The 21,335-nt window shown below is 35.0% G+C and overlaps 1 protein-coding gene and 1 long non-coding RNA gene across 2 annotated transcripts in view; both read left to right on the top strand.

The window, feature by feature from the left end:
- Positions 1 to 5,765, top strand: part of LOC135443152 (uncharacterized) — a 35,731-nt gene extending 29,966 nt beyond the window's left edge. The window contains exons 3-4 of the long non-coding RNA XR_010438845.1: positions 3,641 to 3,737; positions 5,657 to 5,765. This is a non-coding gene — a long non-coding RNA (uncharacterized LOC135443152). The remainder of the gene's footprint in view (positions 1 to 3,640; positions 3,738 to 5,656) is intronic.
- Positions 1 to 21,335, top strand: part of CNTNAP2 (contactin associated protein 2) — a 1,031,263-nt gene that overhangs the window by 148,861 nt on the left and 861,067 nt on the right. The gene's annotated exons all lie outside the window — the stretch shown is intronic.

Below are 21,335 nucleotides of genomic sequence, written 5' to 3'. Positions count from 1 at the left end.
ATTCATAATTCATGGCCAGAGTACACCAGACAAAATCTATTTTGTGTAGAAATTACATAGAAAAATGAATGTTGATGTTCCTTTCATTTTTTCCCCTTTTTTTTTAATTTTTCTTCTTTTTTTTGCCTATATTTTAATGAGTTTGGGAATCTCCCAAAAATAGTTGTTAGGTATTTCTCTATATGAAAGACTTTACTTAAAAGAGTTTATTTGAAGATCAGTAAATTCACTACCTTCCAGTAAGAACTTGGGAATTTCTCCATCTTGTTGTCTGAATTTCCCCCAAACTTGGGATAAGAGAACAAATAGAAAGGGAAGAGTTAATAAAAACAGATATCTGTGCAATTATTCTCCTAGGCTTTGGAAATATGTTCACCTTTATTTCTGCTTAGCACTGCTGGTGTTGTTATGAAGAAAATCAGAGAGGATAATTCCATACATTTTTTATTTGATACTTTTCTGTGTCTTGATAGGACCGCAATACTCTTACACTGGGACTGGTTGGCTTTTTTCTCCTATGTGCATGCGTATGCAATGCTCATATTTGAGAGAGGTTATGCTTTCACCCTTTATTATGTCTCTCCTTTAGCACTCCTGTCAGTGATTTCCTAAATAATTTATTTCTGCTTTATGTTCTCAAAACACTGTTGATTTCAAAAGATTCACAACTCAATCCATTCTAGCAGCATATTTGCATGGAGAAATATTCTATTTTTCAAAAATACTTCAGAAATGAAATCTTTTGTTCTTACAAGTTCTCTATAAATCAGTAAAATATTTTGAATTGTAAACATATTATTTGGAAAATTAACTTAATCAATGAGGTTTTCTAACTATTGGAAGTTCGGATGTCAGAAATTGTGCTAATGTTTCATGGATGCCTTTAAACTCCTTCTTGTAATAAAGTCTCCATGCTTACTGCATTTTCACTATGAAAATATATCACACAGTTTGTACAAAGCAAATCAAAACCAGCTTTTTGCTCCTTCAGAAGTTTGGGGGTTTTTCTTATTAATTAGGGCCTCAAATTATCAATGTTTATGCAGATTTCTAGAGTTTCATCAAAGGTCCTTACAGCATAATGCAATTAAGTTTCAGTTGATTAGGCAATTATAAATAAATGAGATCTTTTTCCGTGTGAACAATGAGCACAGATAAACTGGTTTGTGGAACTAATATGATAAAAGGAATTCTGTGGGAGGGTTGTCACATGTATTATGAAAACTTAGAAAATCCTTGGAATGTGGAACTTTAAACATTCTGTTCACCCTCTGGCGTCTATTGATTTTTTGATAAGATGTAAATTATGGCCCATTTTTTTCCTCTTTAAGTCAATTATTCACCATAAGTCATGGCTAGAAGATATTTGCATGTTAAATTCAGGCTTAGTTGTGGAAAAAATCTGTGCTTTGTGCTTAGAAAACATTTTAATTAAACCAATGGCATTTATGAATATGAAACAAATAATAAATGCAGTTTGTTTGTTCAAGAGATTTCTGATGGATGACAATATTCTAAATTGGAACAGAATTACAGTTTCCTTAAGGTATTTTAAATCTTTCAATGCTTAATGCAGAACAATGAGTTTCTAACTTTAAAGTAGACTCTGAAGAAAATAAAGTAGACTCCACACACTTTTTATTCTTGGTGCTATTATTTCTAGTAGAGACAAATGTGTATGTAGAGCATGCAACCTAAAATAAGTGTCTGAATATGCAGGCCATATGCTTATCCTCCTTAATATGTTTTACAAGATGTGCATTTATTCCAAAGCATTCTAATAATTTGACACCAAATGTTGCACACTGAGCAAGGCACAACTGAGCAGGAAGTCTAAAAAAGAAGAATGTTTATTAATATCTATATTTCATAGATATTAGAGGTAGCATGTAACCAGGTTTTGGTAATGAGGCATCAAACGCTTTCCTGATAGACATACAGTTTTTAAAACAACATTGACTACCATCTTATATCTTACCAACAATGATGCCCTTGTGACATCAGTAATGCTTTCCCCACATTCTGTGAGCAAAATAAATACAATGGGATCATTTAGCTGGAGCACATATTTAAAGATTTTGCCAGACTTTGGTGAGGGATTTTTCCTTCTAGAATCCAGCCTAACTCAACACAGGACTCATTTCCCTAAATTAAGAGTTAGATCTTTTGTGTGAATGGGAAAATGCTTTGAAAACTGAACTTGATTTTAATAGTATCACTACTATTTAATTCTAATGAAATAATCTTCCTAATCTCTCTGATTTCAATTTGTTTTGACACTAACAAGAAATTTATCCTGACCAAAATAGGACATAGCTTTTAGCTTAGTTTTAAGGAAGTGAACATAAGGAGGTCCATATCTGTCTAATTTAAATATGGTGACCCATTTAAAACATTTTAAAAAATCAAAGAAAAGTAAGTCTTACTGAGTTCTGTTATAATGCATGGCTATATATATGACATATATATGTATATTATATGTTTGTGTATATATATATATGTATATTTGTTCTCATCCAGGAATTTGTTGAACCCATTTTCTTCATTACATCTTTGCCAATATGCTTTAAGTAGAAGGCTGCATATATAGACTTGATGCAGCATAATATGCAGTGATGTACAAATATACTAGAAAGAATGAGAATTTCATTATTAGTTTCACAGAAAATATCATATTTTTCCCCTGTTTAAAAAGAGGAGTAAAACCCACTTCCCTGGATTTTTTTTTCTAAATGACCTTGATGTTTCCTTTTTCTAATATTAATCTATTAAACTAAGATTCAAAACTTTTAAATCTGAAAGCTGTTTATTAAATTAAATTTTTAATTTAAAAATGTTAGTAAGAAATATTTTGTTTCCAAAGTAGTCCAGCAGTGATCCATGCTATTACATTGTTTTTTCTCTTATGCCAAATCTCAACTAGAGCCACATTTTCCTGCTGCATATTACTTTTTGATGAACTTGTATTATTCAATAGAAAAGACATTTATTGGAAAAACCTCGGAGCGCCTACTCTGTATATATGAGATACAAGTTCCTCTCATACTGACAAAAAAATTGAGAGAGAATTTCTGAGGGATGGATACACAGGGGAAAATGAAGAATCTAGTCAGGAGCGCTGATGTTTTGATTTTGATTATTTCATCAAAAACTTGGAACACAATGCTCATTTTTTATGAAAAATCACATTCTTTTTCTTACCTCAGGTTATAAAAATTTAATTACCCAAATATTCTTTCATTGATTTAATATGTTTCCCTATTGGCAAAGGGTTCAGCAGTGTATTTTCCAGCCCATTTCATAGTTCAATTTTGGATGGGTCTGGTGGCAGGATTTCATTCTTCTTTTCAGCTGCCGCATTGATCTTGCAATCTTAAAGTTTTCTTAATGGTCATTTAAAATGCAATTTGTTTCTTTACAGCTTTTTAAATGCAGTTTGAATAGCATTGTTATTCTTTTATTGTGAAAGGATAGGCAACATTTTATAACAGAAGAAACTAGCGATTTATAGCAAGATATGCTCAGGCTTGATCAGTGGTCTCATCTTTCATCTGACTTGTTAACAGTAGTTATGGGCAATATTTGCATTTAAATATCTATCTATCTATCTATCTACATCTATCTCTCTTTACATATATAGATAATGTCATGAACCCCTTAGAGATGGTACAGCAACAACAAAAAATAAGATCAAAAATGGCAAAATGAAAAGTTTTCATCTGCATTACTTCAGCAAGGTGAGGTTAATAACAAATAATTCTTCAAGTTATTATTTTATATGTATGTATTAATTTATTGCAATTTTAATCCTTCTTATGTAAGTTTTTAAATTCCCTCCTTAATTGCTCTTACCTTAACACTGCAAAAGCTGTTAGAAGGCCTTAATGAAGAAGGTGGGACACAGTGAGAATAGGGCTATAAGGGTGTTTGGAGCTCTTCTAGTCTGTGTTTGAATACACTCCATTTGTTAAAAAAACCTCTTTTTTCATAGCAAGTAAGATTAGAGTTCACACAACAGTCTTGAGTGAATAAGTCACAGAATAACTCATGTTGACTTTCTTTCATTAGTTGAAAATCAAACAAAATTTTTCAAAATTATTAGAATTTGACACCAGTAAGAAGCCGTCTTGTTTCCACTTTCTTCTGCAATTCCTGTTCTGATGAGTACCTCCAACATTGCTATATGTTTATATAGAATTTACAAGACAGAAGGGGATCTGACAGCTGCAGGAGTCGAAATTCGGGGGGTGTTGGTCTCTGTGTACAGGTAAAGGAAGGCTCCAGTTCTAAGTTTCAGGGTGATCAGTGCTTCTCATTGGTGAGATTACACTAGGATGAGCTGCCTACGGCCATTGGGAATCCCAGCAGATTCTAAACTTAGCACTTCTTAATTTGCACCTGGAGTGCATCCACTGCATGTCCCAGTACCTCACTTATAACAGTTCTGGCATAAATCAGCAGTCATTGCAGAACTAAAACCTTCCCAAAGGGGTAGAAGACATGCTGGAGCTCTCCCTACTACCTGGAGCAGAACCAAAAAGGAGTTCCAGATGGTAGGTTTTCAAATTGAGAACAGTCTGATTGCCTTTACATCAAAGGCCAGTGCAGCCCAAATTGAGGACAGAGTTCTCATTTGCTACAACCTTCTAGGGTTCAGGACTGTGTGTCTGCACTGCATCTTTACTGGCAATGAAATTCACACAGGTGCCAATCCTGCATGCCTGCCAGGCAGGCAAAGAGAGGAAATTAATGAAGTAACCTGCATCCGCATTACAAGGGCAGTGCTCTGAATTGTGTCTTGGCATGTGACTTCAACCTCTGATCCATTAAATATTCAAACATTTTTTAATACACCAGTGGAGGCCTTAAGTGTATATTGCATGACAAATCTTCATCAAAAATAAGCCTTTATCACTAGTCACCAAATCACTAATGAATTCTACTTATCTTTACCAAGTTTGACCACAGTAGATTTCACTTTTATATTTGTTTACATTTACCTGCATTTTACATGCTTTTTTCGATGCTGAATCATCTTTACTTAGACTGAGACCAAACAACTGGACAGTGATTCATGCAGGATTTGAAGGCAAAGAAAGGGAAGGGAAAGGTCCTCCATGATTAAACTTGCTTGTTATATTGGTTTCTTGAAATGATATACTGGCATCATGATGTATGGCAACCCTCATCCCCCAAAGCTATAATTATAAAAAGTAGACTCTTTTAATGGGTGCCATAAATTTTAGATCGAAAAGTCTTTCCAAATTTTCCTCTTTCAGTAGCAGTAGGGCATCCAAAAACCCATCAATTTTTATCTATATTAATATTTTTAGGAGGCATGTCCAGGGCTGAAATCTCTGAAAAACCAGATCCTGGGATAATGAAAATCAATAGAGACCTGTTGATATGATAACATTAACGTGATAAGAATGTAAGTCTACATTGAGGCAATAATTAAAGCTTTGCACACTTCTAATATTTTTTCTGAATTGACAAATACCTTTCTATATGTATTCAACTAAATCCAATTGCAGATAGAAATGAATTTAACTTTGTTTCAGTAAAGATCATTAATTTTTTTTTTGGGCTTGCCTCGTTGAAGAATGACAAATAACACTTCTCATATTTTTTTCTCAACCAATGTTTCTGCCTCCAGGCTATTCTCTGGTTTAAAGAAGAGGAAGGAAAATTTCTCTGACAAGGTTCTTTGGTGGCATCTCCAAAAAATAAAAAACCCAAAAAACTTTGCCCAGCTGGTTAGGCTGGCCTGCAAGGACTATAGGAGAAGTAACAGTGTGTCTTGAAGATCTTACAGTGCAATTTGTCTGCTGCTAATCTTTCTTAAAGCAATGTCTTCAAATATTTGGCTGCATTTAAAGAGTATGAAAAATCTGATTTTTTTTTCCTATCAGCAATAATAGCATCACAGTATTCAAAATTATGGTCAGTTAAATAGTAAAAATCTTCAAATCTGCTACAATGATAACCCTAATGTCAGTACAGAAAGTCTTACAATGTACTACCACATTTGTATCGCAGTAGATTTACTTTGTAGGTGATGGAAATGTTTAGCTATTGTTAGAAAACTGTACAGATATATACATGGAAAAAGTATCTAAAATATATTTCAACAGCATTCAATTACTAGTGTTACCTTGACAGCTTTTCTTGTATAAACACAATGAGTAATGGATTAAGATTTTTTCCCAAATTATCATAAATGCAGTAGGAATTTGAAATAACTTTGTCTGCTATCACTCTGATTTTTCTTGAACTGAATATACCTTGAAAGAACAGTGATGTGGGTGCAGTTTCATTACATCTTTATCAGAATTTTAACCCATCAAAACAACCTCAAGTGTGTGTACATATATATATATATATATATATATATATATATATATACACTCTCAATAAGTCTTTTGAGAGATTCCTTGATGCAAGTTTAATTTTACCTTGCATATGTTAGAAGACTGGATCTTACCCCTCATACTTTTAGTATTTGTAGGGCAAAAAAGCGGTGTAAAATAAGAAGGATAGTTATATCACATTTACACTGCAGCTGCCAAAATACTGTGCTGGGAGGGTAAATGGCCCCTAATGGAGCTGTGCATTGTCATATCCATGTTGGTAGTACTATTTGCTATTTGAAAATTACCTCAATTATGTCTGTGATCAAATAATTTCTACAGCTGTATTGCAGATACTCTTCATCCTAGATTTTTCCACAATTCTTCTTACTGCTTTTTGTGCAGCTGGGCAAGGTGTGGTCATAGTTTCATAGTATTTCACCTATTTGTGTGAGTATTTGTTCTTCATTGTCTTGAAAAGTTATAGAGTTAGGGTTTCCCTTTAGATGTTGACTTATAATGCAGTTGTCTTAATTGTTTTTGGTTGACTAGTAGTGTTAGAAGAAAAGAGAATTTATCGTGGAGGATGCTGTCTTGCTCTGAGAATGTCAAATGTCTGCTTTTCTTGACAGAAATTATATGAGAGCAAAATTGAGAGATGTTTCCCTGGAGTGAATGATGGAATAATTGCTTGATAAATACTGGTTAGTTTGATATAGGTTTTTGTTTTGAGAATTGGTGGTTTAGATAGAGTAATTGGTGTAGCTCTTAACAGTTGTGACAATCTTCTTCTACCTATTAATAAATCCAGAGCACTGGTTATTAATATTTAATAGTCTTTGAAATACACAGTCTCAGATTAGAAGATAAAAAATCCAGGAATTATGTCAATGAATTTACTTAAATGAGGCTTGTAATTTCCATCTTACTTCCATAATCTTTCCTTATATTATGATGAGGATACCGAACACTTCAAAGAAGTTCTGTCTTCATGCAAGTGAGAATATAACTTGAAGTTACTGTGAAGTGTTTAGGTACTTTAAAATCCTCTTGCTTGTGTTATTCTGGAAATTGTTTTTTGGTGCTATTTCAGTAGGAAAGTAAAGTAGGAAGAGTAGGGAAAGAGGTTAGGAGACACAAATGCTTCATACTATTTTGACTTCACAGGATTTAATTTTTAAAAGGATTTTAATAAAAGGATTTAAATATTTACATTGGATGTGTAACTATACTAACAAAATACTCTCATGTAAATAGACTGGCTTATAAAAAGGCATTCTCTTTTTCCAGTTGTAGGCAATAGCAAAATGATCTTTGATCACTACTGCAGCACAACGTGCAGCACATTGAACAGTAGGATTGTAATATGTGTATTTATTTAAAGTCTAATAACAGTAATTTCTGTCACAAAATGATGTTTTCTATAAATGTTTAAATTTTTAATGAAACAAAGTCTCTGGTAAAATACTACATCTGTTCTTTAACAGTGTCTACACTAGAAAAATGCCTCCATCATTACTGGTAAAATGTGAATAAAAATATTTGTGAAAATAGTTTTCTCTTTGAAGACTAGAAGAATGAAAATATGTAATACACTATAGTCTTGAGCATAAGGGTTGAAATTATAAAATTGGGGCTTCTAAATTAGCTTGTTCTAGATCACCTTTTAGTTTCTGAAAATTATTTGATGAGTTTATGTCAGGAATGCTTGTTCTTAGATGAGGAAATGAAATAAAAATGCAGAGAATCCGCTTAAAGGACAAGGTCCTGACAAGCAAAGTCTTTGTTCTATGCAAAAGACTCAGAATTTGTTTATTTCTATGAGAAATAAATATGAATTAAAATACGTACTACTGGATAAAAGAGTCAAAAGGGATGGTCTGAAATTTTCATATGATGGGTGACAGGGAACCTCTTCAAGATTTGTCATTTCCCTTCAGCAATCTCAGTCTTCCTCCTGAAAACTGTCTTCCTGATCAGCATGAGCTAAAACATGTCTACATGTTTATTTTGCACAGGAGGTACAGCATCTTTGGTCTTTTCATTCTTGCATCATCCCTCCTGGGATGGAGGTGATCCTGGACACCTGGGAGCTCTTTCCTGGAGGGGCAGCTGGTGCTGGGCTTACCTGGAGGGGGAGTGTGGCCCTTGTCACTTGTGCAAAGAGGCAGTGAAGGGTGCATGCTGTGGCACAGAGAGCCACTGAGGTGGGGACCTGGAAGATATCTTGGAAGCAGTGCAGCACAGAAGTCCCACTTAGTTGCTGGTTTTCCATTAGAGGTTGAGCTGCCAGTTTTATTTATATAACATTTCTCTTCCAGCCACTGAGGGAGCATTCTGTGCTGTAACGCTTCTCAAGGCTCTGGTCAGCTCTGCATGGTGTCTCAGCATCATTTAATAATTTGACCTCCTGCTGCATAATCCTGTATTTGTAACTGTCAGCCAGGACTGGAGCATCCCTGGCATGTCCTGAGCCCTTGGACCTGCAAGGAGCTCCTCTGTGAAGGGCAGGAAACGCCTTCTGGTGGGGTCAAAATGCCAGCCTGGCTCCTGCTCCCCACTGTGCTGTGCCACAGCTGGCTGCGGCTCGTCTTGGCTAGGAAGCAGGGCCTGGGAAAGAAAACCCACCACCAGCATGGGTACACATCTGTCCTTCATCTCTGCTGCATCATCTTCCTAGCACAAGAGTCTTCCTCTCGTGGAAGAAGGAAGGGAGGGGGGAAGAGGAAGGTCCTCCCTCCTTGCATTTTGAGTCTAGCTGCAAGCAGAATCCCACGGGTTCTAATAATTTTGGTGGAACAGAGTTCAGGATTTAAGCCATGGCTCAATTTACAGGTAAATTAAAGGGAGAGCCTAGATTTTGTGTAAACTTCTCAGGTTTTTCTCACTCTCTTTTCAAGAGAGTTGGTGGAGCTTAGTAAGTGTGCCTGCCTTCAGGCCCAGGAGTTAATTGAAGATACATAGATGGTTGCTCACAGCCCCAGCAGGAAGTCCCTCTGTTATCTAGTAATCAACCCAGCCAGTCTCTTCCAGAGGGTAGCTCAAAGCAGGATTTTAACTTAAATGTACCAAGAACCAGTCTTTCACTCCTGACTGATTAGTCATGTGATGCTGCTGTTGCAGACTAGGCTTGCAGTAGAGTAGAAAGATTAAGCCAGGTAATGCTCAATTCTTTCTTCCAGAGAAAGAATTAGTTTCTTCAGGGGAAAAAGGAAAAAAAAGAGTAATAGTAAAAATGTAGTAATTCAAAATTGCAATAAAAAAACCCCAAACAATTAAGGCTGTGGCAAAAATTTTTAAAATTATTTTTATTTATTAATTCATTTTTAGATCCTTGTCACTGTTTAACATAAAAATTATTTCATGTATTTCAGGTAGTGAGATTTTCTGCAAAGAAAATGCTCTAAGACTAGGAGATTGACCCACTGCTCCCAATTAGAGGAACCTGACTCCAAAAGCTCTGTTCTTACTGGATGTATTTATTATTAATTTCTAGTTTACACTTATTCTTTATGAATATAATGTATCATCTCATTTCTGAAAAGCCTCTGTTAAATGTGACTTCCTAGTGTTATCAGAGGAGAAGTAAAACAACTTCTTCCTGTCTAATGGTAAAATTTATTATTAAAATAATTTGTTTCAAAGTGAACAAAATCTTCTGAAAATTTAAAGTTTGAAGGGAGAAGAAAAGCTTAAGATGTTAAAAAACTGGAGGAATAATAATTTCACAATCTCAATTGACACAGTAGTTATGAAACTTTTTGGAAAGGGGATTAATTTATTTTTTCATATTATGACATTCTGGTAGTAATCATGTGTGTATTGTAGAGCTAATCTATTTTCTGAAGTTTTGGTTGGAATTACGTTGAGTTGGTTAAAATACTTTCCTGTTTCCAGTTTATATTATTTCAGAGTTATGCACAGAATTTATAATGAGGTATTGGGAATGGGATAGTATAACAAAACATTAAAAAATTATGTGAGCCCCCAAGAATCTTAGTATTTGAAATTGAATATTGAAATTAAAGTTTTACTTTAAAGTTTTACTTTAAAAATTTTCTCAGTAGAATTTTAAACAAAATGCAAAGCATAATGAAAATCTGGGATCAGAATAGGAAATATTTTAAGGAAAACATTTGAACAGTTTTTATTGCTCTCTGAAAAAATAATTGCTTGAAGACACTTACTGGGGTAAATGAAGTATAATTTTTGTCCATTGGAGACATGATTTATTTACAGCTATAGAAAAGAACCTTGCATGTAGGTTTAATATGTTGCTGTTACAATTTTCTTCTTCACATTCTCTGGTCTTCCAGCCAAGAAGAACTAAGCATAGCTTCTTTTGAAGCCTCTTAATAACTTACTGCAATCTGAATGCCAAATAATAAGACAGAAACATCTTCCCACAATTGAATATCATGCCAAAGAAGTACAAAGAGTAGACATTGAGCCTCATTGGCAATAATCACCATAATCTGTTGACCCATCTCTATTTGACAAAAAGACTGACTTTGACTCTCATTTATTTAAGGGTTTATTTTATTCGGCTCTGTCTACTTGTGTCACGGCAGGCCAAATTGCAAGACTGTTTGTTACATGTTACTTCATGCTCTAGGTGCTAGTAGACCAGTAAGGAAGGGCTACACCGAGGAAAAAGGTGTAAAAAGAGGTGATAGACTGAGCAGAAAACAAAAGAACAAAGAAACTTCTAGTTTCACAAGTAGCCCAAAGGGTGTATTGTTCCACTTCCATAAAGCTAAAAATCTGTGAGCCTGGCTGGGATATTTGTGGTTTCGATAAAGAAGTGTATAAGAGATGAATCCAGGGAACTGCCTTGAGCATTCCTCTGGCTTTCCTTCACAGGCAGTGGCTCACTCAGGAGAGAACCACCTGCTCTGGCTCTCACCACTCCATTGCTTTTTTTTTTTCTTTTTACCGCCTCACTGAGTTCACACCATTCATGCAGGGACAACAGAAAGTTTTGAAAAGATTTAACAGTTTTCTGATGATTCCTGCAAAGAACCCCCTGCACAAATCTACATGAAGAAGCCATATTTCGATTGTCATGTGTTTTTTGAAAAGTTTTTATTTTTCTATTACATTTGCCTCTTCTTCCATATTTTGACACCAAGACACAAGAAGAACAATAAGAGACAACAGACAAAATGAAGGAGTTACAAGGCCAGACTTTTAAGGAAAGTGCTTACAAGGCATTAGGTGGGTCCCATGTCATTTTCACTCGTTGTATGCCCTGAGATGTGGTTTCAGAAATCATTGTGAAGGAAACTGTTTCGGTAGAAAGTTTGGTGAACAAACCCCTCCTTCCCTCACCCCTCAAGGTCCTGTCAGGGCCTGCTTTGCCTTCTCAAGTCTCCCACTGCTACCTCGACGGCCCACTGGCACATGCTCAGCTGGACCTGAGCCCAGGTGATTGGCTGCAGAAAGTTTATTAGGTAGGAAATGAGGCAGTTTGGACCATGAAATATCTGTTTTGAGAGAAAATGAATGAAAGACAAACCAAATTGCATCTTTTGCATTAGTGTGAGACAAGAGGTAGCAGATTTTGTCAGTTTCAGAGCATATTTTTATGTTTATTTATAATAGTATAAGCACATGAGATATTTACAAATTATTTAGATGTAAATAGTGTATATGTAATGTGAAACTTTATTATTTTGAAAAGTGGTATTTACATTTTTAAGGGTCTAGGGAACTTTACTGGCCAAAGCCCTCAGGTTCTCTGTACCCATAAATACACTAATCCATAAGTACAGAGACTGGTTTAATTGAATTTTGTAGATTTCTGGTACGATTTGGCTTTCTAAGGACCCATTTTCAATCTCCTTTCTGCAACAGTGAGAAAGGGAAATTTAAAGATAAAATTGTAATGGCCCTTAAGAAAGTAGTGTTCTGAACAGTCGAATGATTTATGGTGGAAGTGTGTAGTATGGGCTTCTGGTGGAGCACAATACTTCTGGTCATATGTATATGTGTGTGCCAGAATTTATACTTCAAGACTAAAATCTCTCAAAATATATTTAGTTCATGTTAGAATAACCTTGAAGATATGTCAGAATATGTCTTCCAAGTTAAACCCCAAAATCTCAAGTTGTGACAAATTATCCTTTCCAGCAGTGATGTTCTTCCTTTAACTAACAGAAAGCACATTTGTAAGACAGAAACCATCCAAAGAAAATAATTAAAATATATGAAGAACTGGTTACACTTCATTACATATGATTTTGAGATGTTGCAGTGTTGGTAGTCAGCACATTAAACATTATGATCTTCAAATGTGTATGTGGTACTGAGTACAAACTGTGGAGGGGGGAGCCCAAGTGTAAAATAATAATAATAATAATAATATCCATGTAGATCCTGCAAATGCTAAGAGTTGCTTTTCCTCCCAGAAAGGAGATATAGTCAATAATTAAAATAAGCAATCCATATTTGACTTAAGACTAAAAGAGCTAAAGGCATGTGCTTTTTTTTTTCATTTGTCTTGGCTTTGGCAGTCCAATTTAAGCATAAATGGAAACATAAACATGCTGTCTTTGAGAGCTGCTTTTGCCAAAGCACTTGACATGCAAATCCAGAACATAAATTTAGAATAAAAATGGCAGTGCACAAAGATTACTGTTACATCTCCCTCTGTAGCCAGAAAGAATGTAGAAAAGATAACTTGTTTTAGAATGGACTATAAATCAAGCAGAGACTGGCACAAATTATTATAGTCTGATCAAAAAGATCTTGCACCTTAAACTGGTGCATAACAGTGTTAATTAAGGCAAGCATAATATTTATTATTTTGAGGATATTGAAAATAGATGATAGGTAAATTTAATGACACACAGAATTTCCAATGAAAAGGTGCAAGCATGGATCTAAAGGAGTTTGTAAACTTACTTTGACAAATTTACCTCTGTTTTCACTTGTGACTTGAGCTCTTTTGTAGAAAACCCTATTAACTCAAAATCTCTTCTAGCTCATAGTAGACAGCCATTTTATGCTACATCACTTGATATGAGTATTTGCAGAAGCTATAAATGCAGGGGTTAGACAGACCCTGTGTGTTAGTGCTTCATGTGATGTGTAGTCCACCCCATCACTGGAATGTAGTTTGAAGTGACTTCTGCAGGATTTCTGCATGCTGTGCCATCAAGAGATTCAGACTCTTATATTGCATGTGTGTGCTCTCTCTTGCATGGCTGTAAGTTCCTAGGTATGGGCCGGTGTACAGGAGGTGAGTAGCAAACTGTTAATTTAAAAATAAAGAACATGCTCTTACTAATTTCCTACTAACTCTTTAATTCTGTCCTGGTTACCTATAATTCTCTAGAAGTAGCACCCTGGGAACTTGGAGTTATTCTTCCAACCCAGTAGAATGAGTTGGGTTCCTCACAGTGTGAGCTTATGTAAAGAAAAATACTTGCTAAGCACTTTATTCGATTCCATGTCTTGTATTTTTTTTCCTTCCTTTGGAATTAAAATGCATTTAGACTCCCCAAATTATTTGGAAAATACTGTGCATTGTAAGCATACAATTTTCTAAACTCTCCATAAGTGACCATCTTCTGATCAAGAAAAGGGGCAGTAAATATTATTTTAATAATTGCTTAGTACAAAATAATTGAAGGAATTACTGATTTGGGACTAGATCTCTGCATTAACTATTTACATAATGGATAGCTTATCCAGTGATACTGCATAAGCTATTGCTTTTTTAAATGAGGCCACAGTAAGTTGGTCAAAAGCATTTAGAGGTTATGAACAAACCCATAGCAGAGCTAACTTAGAGCCAGTCACTCCTGTTCTGTGCACAGAACTTCTCTTTATTCTCAATTTTTAGCTGTTTCTAGTGTGCACTTCAGCTTCAACTGTATTCTTTAGACTTGAAGAGCCACTTCCTGCATTGGATCTCAAGGAAGTAGTCCACAGCCATAATGCCATAATGCATTCTAGTAATTGTATTTTCTTTCTGTATTTAAGTGAAAGTATTTTTTGTGTGCACTGCTGTTAGTGAATTTTAATTTTATTCTGTACACTTTCATATGTGAAGAAATGTACAAGTGCAGATAGCGGTCTTGAACAACAGCTGTGAGAGGCAGAAACTCAAACATGAAATAACAACAACGAGTTTTTCCTGAAACTATTGTCTGAAGTCTTCAATATAAGAGAACACTTTAAAACTTGTATCATTAGCTAACGTTAGATGTGGTTTTGTTCAGAAGAGAACATTGAAAGTAGGTTAAATTAACAGTTGTATCTCTCAAATATTTCTTTTCAAAGGCTCTGTGAATTCTGTGTTCTCTAAGTTAAGGAATAAATTGTCTCCCCATCTCAACTTGAAATTCACATCATTTGATGGGGTTACATCTCACATCTGGGAGCCACAACTTTGTAGCAGTCATCTGTCAGTCCATCTTGGAATACTTAGAGAAAGAATAATACTTTACTGTTTAGTAAATTGCCTGTGTCCTTGGATAGTGTACTTGTTTGTGGTTTGGCTTTATTTTGCTTTGTTTTGTTTTATTTTCCCTGAGGAAGAAGGAGTGTTTAGAAGTCATTTTGATTATTCCTTCTACCATTAGGAAACTGCTAGACAAGAAAAGAGTTTCAGCTCAACTTCTAGCTTATCCCTAGTGTCTTTTGAAAGACACAAGTGTAAAGAAAAAAAAAAAGACATTTTGCACTTTTTGCATCCATTTTTTTATATTACATATTAACCTTTTCTATTCTCTGAAAGATTCCCTGATGTCTTGGATTAACATAAGAATAGGTTTTCTGCACTCACAATGAAGATAATGTAGTTCATATGGTCATTTCATTATTCATTGTGTTCTAATATCTCATCAAATGAGGTCTGGGCTTTTTCCCAGTTCTCCTTGCTGCTGTCTACCTAGAACACATTTTCCCCCACAGGACAGTCACTTTGCATGGCATTTGTCTGCTATTGTCTTCACTTCAATTTACAGTTGACTGCAAAGATTGTTTTTTATATACTTGTATGAAGGACACCATATAAACATAAATTGTGTTGAATTACATAATAAAAAGCCTATTAGTGTGAATAACCTCTTTCAAGGTTGTCATAATGTGTCCTTTTGAAAAAAATAGTTCAGTAACATGTTAACTGTGGTCATTCAAAAAGTAATATATTTGAATTGGTTTATTTTTGCGTGTATAATGGGCTATTCTGAACTTTGTATCAAGGTCATTTTTGCACAAAACCAATAACTAACACCACTCCTGTGAGAAAGCCTAATAAATTATCATTTATGTTGGCTTTAACCTAACTTGATGGGTAATTTTCTTTAAGAATATTCCTATAGCTGCTAAACTTCATTACTTATGAAAATACTGAAGAACATTCCACCATTTTTTGGCATGCTGTTTGTTATTCTGCCATTACCTGTTGCTCTATTGCTCTGTATCCCAAAGTGGTGGAGATGAAAACCCATCTGAAACATCACTGAACCCACTTGTCCTCCTGTGACGCTCCTGCCTGGTATGTAGAGAGTGAGCTACCTAAGCCTGGGTCAGTGACAGTGATGTCATTTTTTGCTTCTTTCTGAAGCAGGGAAAACAGTGCTTTTCCCCTTGGAATGTAAGCCACTGTTCCTGCCTACATCAGCAGCAAATAGAACGAAGCTGAATAGTTACAAGGGTGAACTCTGGTTTTCTAATGAAACAAAGAACATGCAGACATTTGATCTCTCCAGCTGGAATTTTTTTAGGCAAATTGTGGAAACCCAAACTTAGTTGCAGTCTTTTTTCACAGAGAAACCTATTTACCCTGAGTATCTAATAAGTACCTCAAAAACAGGCCTGCAGTCTATTTTAGGTGTGCTACTCCTACACATATTCAGATTCACACAGAGCAATGCAATTACATATTCTAAAAAACTGTTAGTATAATAAGGAAAATAATAGGACAATCTTTTAGTAAACCCCAAATCATGAATAGGTACCTTTAATGATATTCTGAACTCTACTTTTCATCTGAGATGTTAGAAGCACTTGGTGTAATTTAATCTTACACTCTTCTATAGGTGAGAAAACAGACTTGAGACTACCCTGACATAATCGAATAACTCAGCTTCTTGCTTTGCTGTGTCCTCTTTAAAATGAAAAGCACACTGCCTCCATTGTATAATTTGTAACTCTCCATTTTTTGGTGTATATTGCTCACACAGCAATCAGGTCTCTCTCTTAAATACATGTATTTGTAGTTGTATAACTCTTTAGAGATGTTTGGAAGTGAAAACATGCTCTGGTATGGTGCTTATCCCCTCATGCACTCAGGCTCTCAGTGTAAAGAGATGAGTCTGCAGAATGGAGATTAATGTTATTTTCGCGTTGTGTACTGTGAGGATTGGCCTCCAGGAAATGGTCCTCCCAGGCTCACTTACTCCTGTGCATATAGATATTTGCATAGATTCCTAGAATTATAGAACAGAAAAATTTGCATGAAATTCAGTCAAATTCAATCAGTCCTCAACCTTCTTCTTGAAATCTTTTTACATAACTTCTAGCTTTATAGCATGACAATACAGTGCTCCAAACAATTTATTCCAGCTGCCTAGGAAATCATCAAATGGGGTTTTTTTTCTGGATTTTAAATATCAAAGCTTCTTTTACTATAGTCTAAAAAATTCTGAAAGCATTTTTTTATGGATTTCATGTATATGCAGATGAAATATGTCAGTAGAAATGTATCAGTAGAACTATTTCTTAAACACGTAGTTGCAAATGGAAAAATGGTTAAAATCCACAATTTTTGTAAATTTTTTTAAATCCAGGAGAATCAAGTAAAAGATGTGCTGTTTTTCTGAAGATTTAATTCTGAACTTTCTTGAAGAAAAAGGAAACAGAGAAATTTGGCTAAATGGCCACAAGGTGAGGAGCAACCTTTCTTAGAGCAGGTAGAAAAGTTGGTGGATGGTCTAGGATGTTCCCTATACCTTCAATGTGATACAAATTGTTATGATTGATATAAATGAAATGGTATCAACTCTTCCTCTCAAGAAGTGAATTACTGATAGCAGCTATGATTTGTGCCTGTTCCCATCCTTTTCCAACTGAAATTCTATTTTACTCTGTGTCTAAAATCTCAACCGGAATGAATTCCAACAAAGGCACCTCCTGCAGACTTTGGCTAACAACCCGGTGTTCAACACCAACACCTCCACATGAATTCCTGGAAGGTCTTGAAATATCCATCCTGTAAGAAATGTGAGCATATCATTGTCTTCACACTAGCAAACCACCTTCCTTAAGTATCATAATGATTTATTGACCATGAGGATTTCCCCACCTCTTCTATGCAGTATTTTGTTGTTCCAATATTGTTGAAGAGTCTAAAGCTTCCCAAACAACCGAAGTAGGAAATCTAAGCATAAATCATCCAATTTAGAATTCTTCTTCCTTGCTGCAGTTAGTTCCTTCTGTACCTGTGGTGCTGTGAAGAAACATCTTGCATCACATTATCAGTTTTGCTACCAGGTTGTCTATTTGACATGAAAAAAAGCTCTTGCAGACCTCTGAGAAACCTGCATCCTGTTTTGTAAGCAGCACCAGCCTTCTCTTGCAATTGCTTTAATTTCTGCTGTTACCTTTTGGGCAGCACTTGGACTGAATGTGATAAATCAGTTCAGTAACCAAGACTTTTTTGAGGAAACATGGTGCGGAGTACATCCAGCTTCATGGTCACCAGGCTAGCCATCAGGAAAAGAAGAAAGCCAAACTAATAACTCAGAGAGAAGAAGAACCTTAGGGATCTCTTTCCTGGCACCTGCTTATCACACTTTAGGTTTTCCTCTAGCAGCTCTATTCAGTGAGAAATTTAAAAGCTGGAAATAGGTTGTGCTCATGCTGAGTGATCAGAATTCCTGCTGCCTCTGCATGCTGTCATGAAACAATAATTTTGCATTTTTAAAACCACCTAAAACTCAAATGTATTTTTAGAAGTAGTATGCCAGGTCTTTTCTCTTTTCTGATTATAATTTTATTTTTATTATTTCCTCTCTGAACAGAGTAAGTATTTCCTGGATTTCATTTGCATTGGAAGTTTTTATGAAGATAAGCAATTGTTTTAAGATTTAGAAGGAGAACAGTTTTGTCAATTATTAACATTCCTACTTCCAATGAGATCGGTGGTTTTTTGTAAATTTTTGAATCAGTGTGGACAAACTGATAGGTTCCTAGCTGCTGCTGAAGATGGTGAAGGTTGATTAGAAACAAATTTATGTCCAGATATTGGTGGCTCTGCCTAGTTCTGCACTTGTTTGCCAGTTACTTTGAAACAGCAGCAAAAAGGACAGGGAGCTGGCACTGCCCCTGCTGTGCAGCACATTGCACTTTCTGAGATGGAAAGACTTCCTGGTGATTCATTTGCAGAATTTTGAGAATGTGTCTGAGAATGTGACATTGTCTAAATGTTAGAAGGTCTTCTTCTCTTTTGTAACCAAGCAATTTTTCTGATCTGGCTCTTTGGAGTTGTACCTCACTGACACTTAGAAAATTAGGACTGATATCTAATTATAAAATGTTATATTCATTTAGTGAAACAGAAAATGTACAAGATATTTTTGATTATGAGTTCAGGAAAAATGAAGTTTCCTTGCACTGAATGTCTATAAACAAACTGAATTAAGAAATCTATTATCACTTCTGTAATGTCCTACATGGAATTGCCTCTTGATAAGTTCTACTGAACATGTTATTAATAAAATATCTAATTGAGATTTTAGACTACACTTCATTCTATAGAAATAAAAGCCTGGTAAGTTAACAATGACTAAAACATCCCTTCAAAATTATTTCTCAGTGTTAAAACAAGAAAATATCTTTTCATCTTAGACTGCCTTATGCATAACACAGGATATAAACATTTTTTCTGATAATTGCTACATTAAATCTGGAAAATAGAGGCTATTCTTTACATAAATATCTCATTATTTTATAGAAAAAAGTGGTTTTACCCTTGCTGTTGTTGTTCTGAATTCCTTTCAATTGCCTGCTTATTCCACACCCCTTACTACTGGCTTAATTAATTCTCAGTCACCATCAATTCTTTTTTCCCTGTGGAATGATATGTATGGCTTTAACCTTAATATCCTGCTAATACTGATGTTTTCACTAGAAGATGACTGTTATAGTCTGTGGGGATGTTTATGTTATTAAAATGCATTTAATGAATGAAAATATTTAGACAGTTGCATCCAAAGAGAAGGATTGTGCAGAGAGGTTTTATGTGTTTCCTCACTTAAACATGTGAAGTTTAACATATAATATGCCTTTTTTACATATATCATGATTTTACTTCCTTTTCAAGTGACAGATTTGTCCAGAAGTAGATCACAAAACAGATATCAAAAGAGCTATTGCAATATTCACTTTTACCCTGCTGAGATTTTATGTAGTTCTGTACTTTATGGATTTTTCCTTTTTTATCTTTTACTTTGTGCGATTCTTTTATGTGTTTGACTTGAAATGCAATATAAGTACCATGTCCTGGAGCATAGTTAATCTGCATGTTCATTCATACCCTGATTTACAAAGCCCTTATAATTTCTCATTTGGTGCTACACTTTTCCCAAACATACTCCCTACTGTCTTTGCATAGCTCTGGTATTGGGCATTCTAGGAAGAGTTATTTTTCCTTGTTCCTTTGCTCTATATGTGGGACAACATGCATCACCTAAGAGGTACATTGATAAATACAGTATGAAAAGTTTTAATGTTTTAGAGCTCTTCAGGTCAAACTTGCTGTGGGTTTCAGAAACATTGTTGTAAATGCTCTGTAATAGCTCCACTGTGATAATTGCTTCCTTTTTCACTCCCTGAATTTAAGGAGTGAAGAAAATTTCACTGAGCTAAATATTTGTGACAATGATTGCTTTCATTGTGATATCTTCTGAAAATTTCAAGTCTGCAATTGGTTTTATAGAATTAGGGAAGGCAACTCCACTCAGAACAATGTAGCACATGCACAGTGCCAGAAATTTCACAGATGATGATGCTTGACAGTGATATTTGTCAGGTGACATGAAGAAGTACTGGAAAAAAACATAAGTATGGGGAAAGTTTATGAGACCATCATTTACCCCCATCATTTAGAATTTTTAAAACAAATCAAGTTTTAAATGAAATATGGAAATTATTTGAAATAGCATCTGTTAGTAATACAAGTTATCAGAGATGAGTGAGTTCTGCTTGACATATTTCATGCATGAGACGTGCGTACAGAAAGGCCTCTCTCTCAGTTATGAGTTTAAAAATTTACTAAAATTAATTTTCAGTCCGCATCAATGTTTTATCAGCAACCAAATTAATTCAAAATTTTGTTACTTACAAACACAGCAAATAAGTTACAATATTGGAAATACTTACAAAGTATAGGAAATGCAGTCTATTGAAAGTGAAGATTAATTGAATTTCTAAGTAATTTTTGGGATCCCTTTTAAATGCTAATGGAGACCTTCAATGAAACTTAAGAGAAGGAAAAAAAAAATTATTTCACTAATTTTCTGGTCCTTTTAAAACTGTGGTTTTGTCTTGTCTTTTGCACGGCTGGTGGGCCACCAAAGACCTAATGTGTTTGTATATTTATGTGTTTTGTCTGATATCCAAGATGACAACTGAATGAGAGAAAAAAAAAACAGAGTGGGATAAGCAACACTTCTGCCACCCACACCTGTTCTGAAAGGCAATTTATAGGCACTTTTCCTGCTTAGTGATGAAAAAGGAATTGTCAGACAACATCACTTCCTACTAGCATTATTCAACTGAAGCAAGAAGGTGAAGAGTCACCCTGACACTCTTTATCAGGCCTGCTCAAATTCTTAGATTCAGTCCCAATACAAAGCTTGGAAAGGCTTTCTTTCATAAATTGCCTAAGACAGTGCAGCTTTCATTAAGCAAGCTGAATCAGAATCAATTTTATTTTTTTATTTGGGTTAGACACTTGATGCTGTTTTCCCC

Source organism: Zonotrichia leucophrys, chromosome 2, assembly GCF_028769735.1.
Source record: "Zonotrichia leucophrys gambelii isolate GWCS_2022_RI chromosome 2, RI_Zleu_2.0, whole genome shotgun sequence".
Classification (NCBI taxonomy): domain Eukaryota; kingdom Metazoa; phylum Chordata; class Aves; order Passeriformes; family Passerellidae; genus Zonotrichia; species Zonotrichia leucophrys.
The sequence above is the reverse complement of the archived record's forward strand: the minus strand, read 5'-3'. Positions and strand labels throughout refer to the sequence as shown.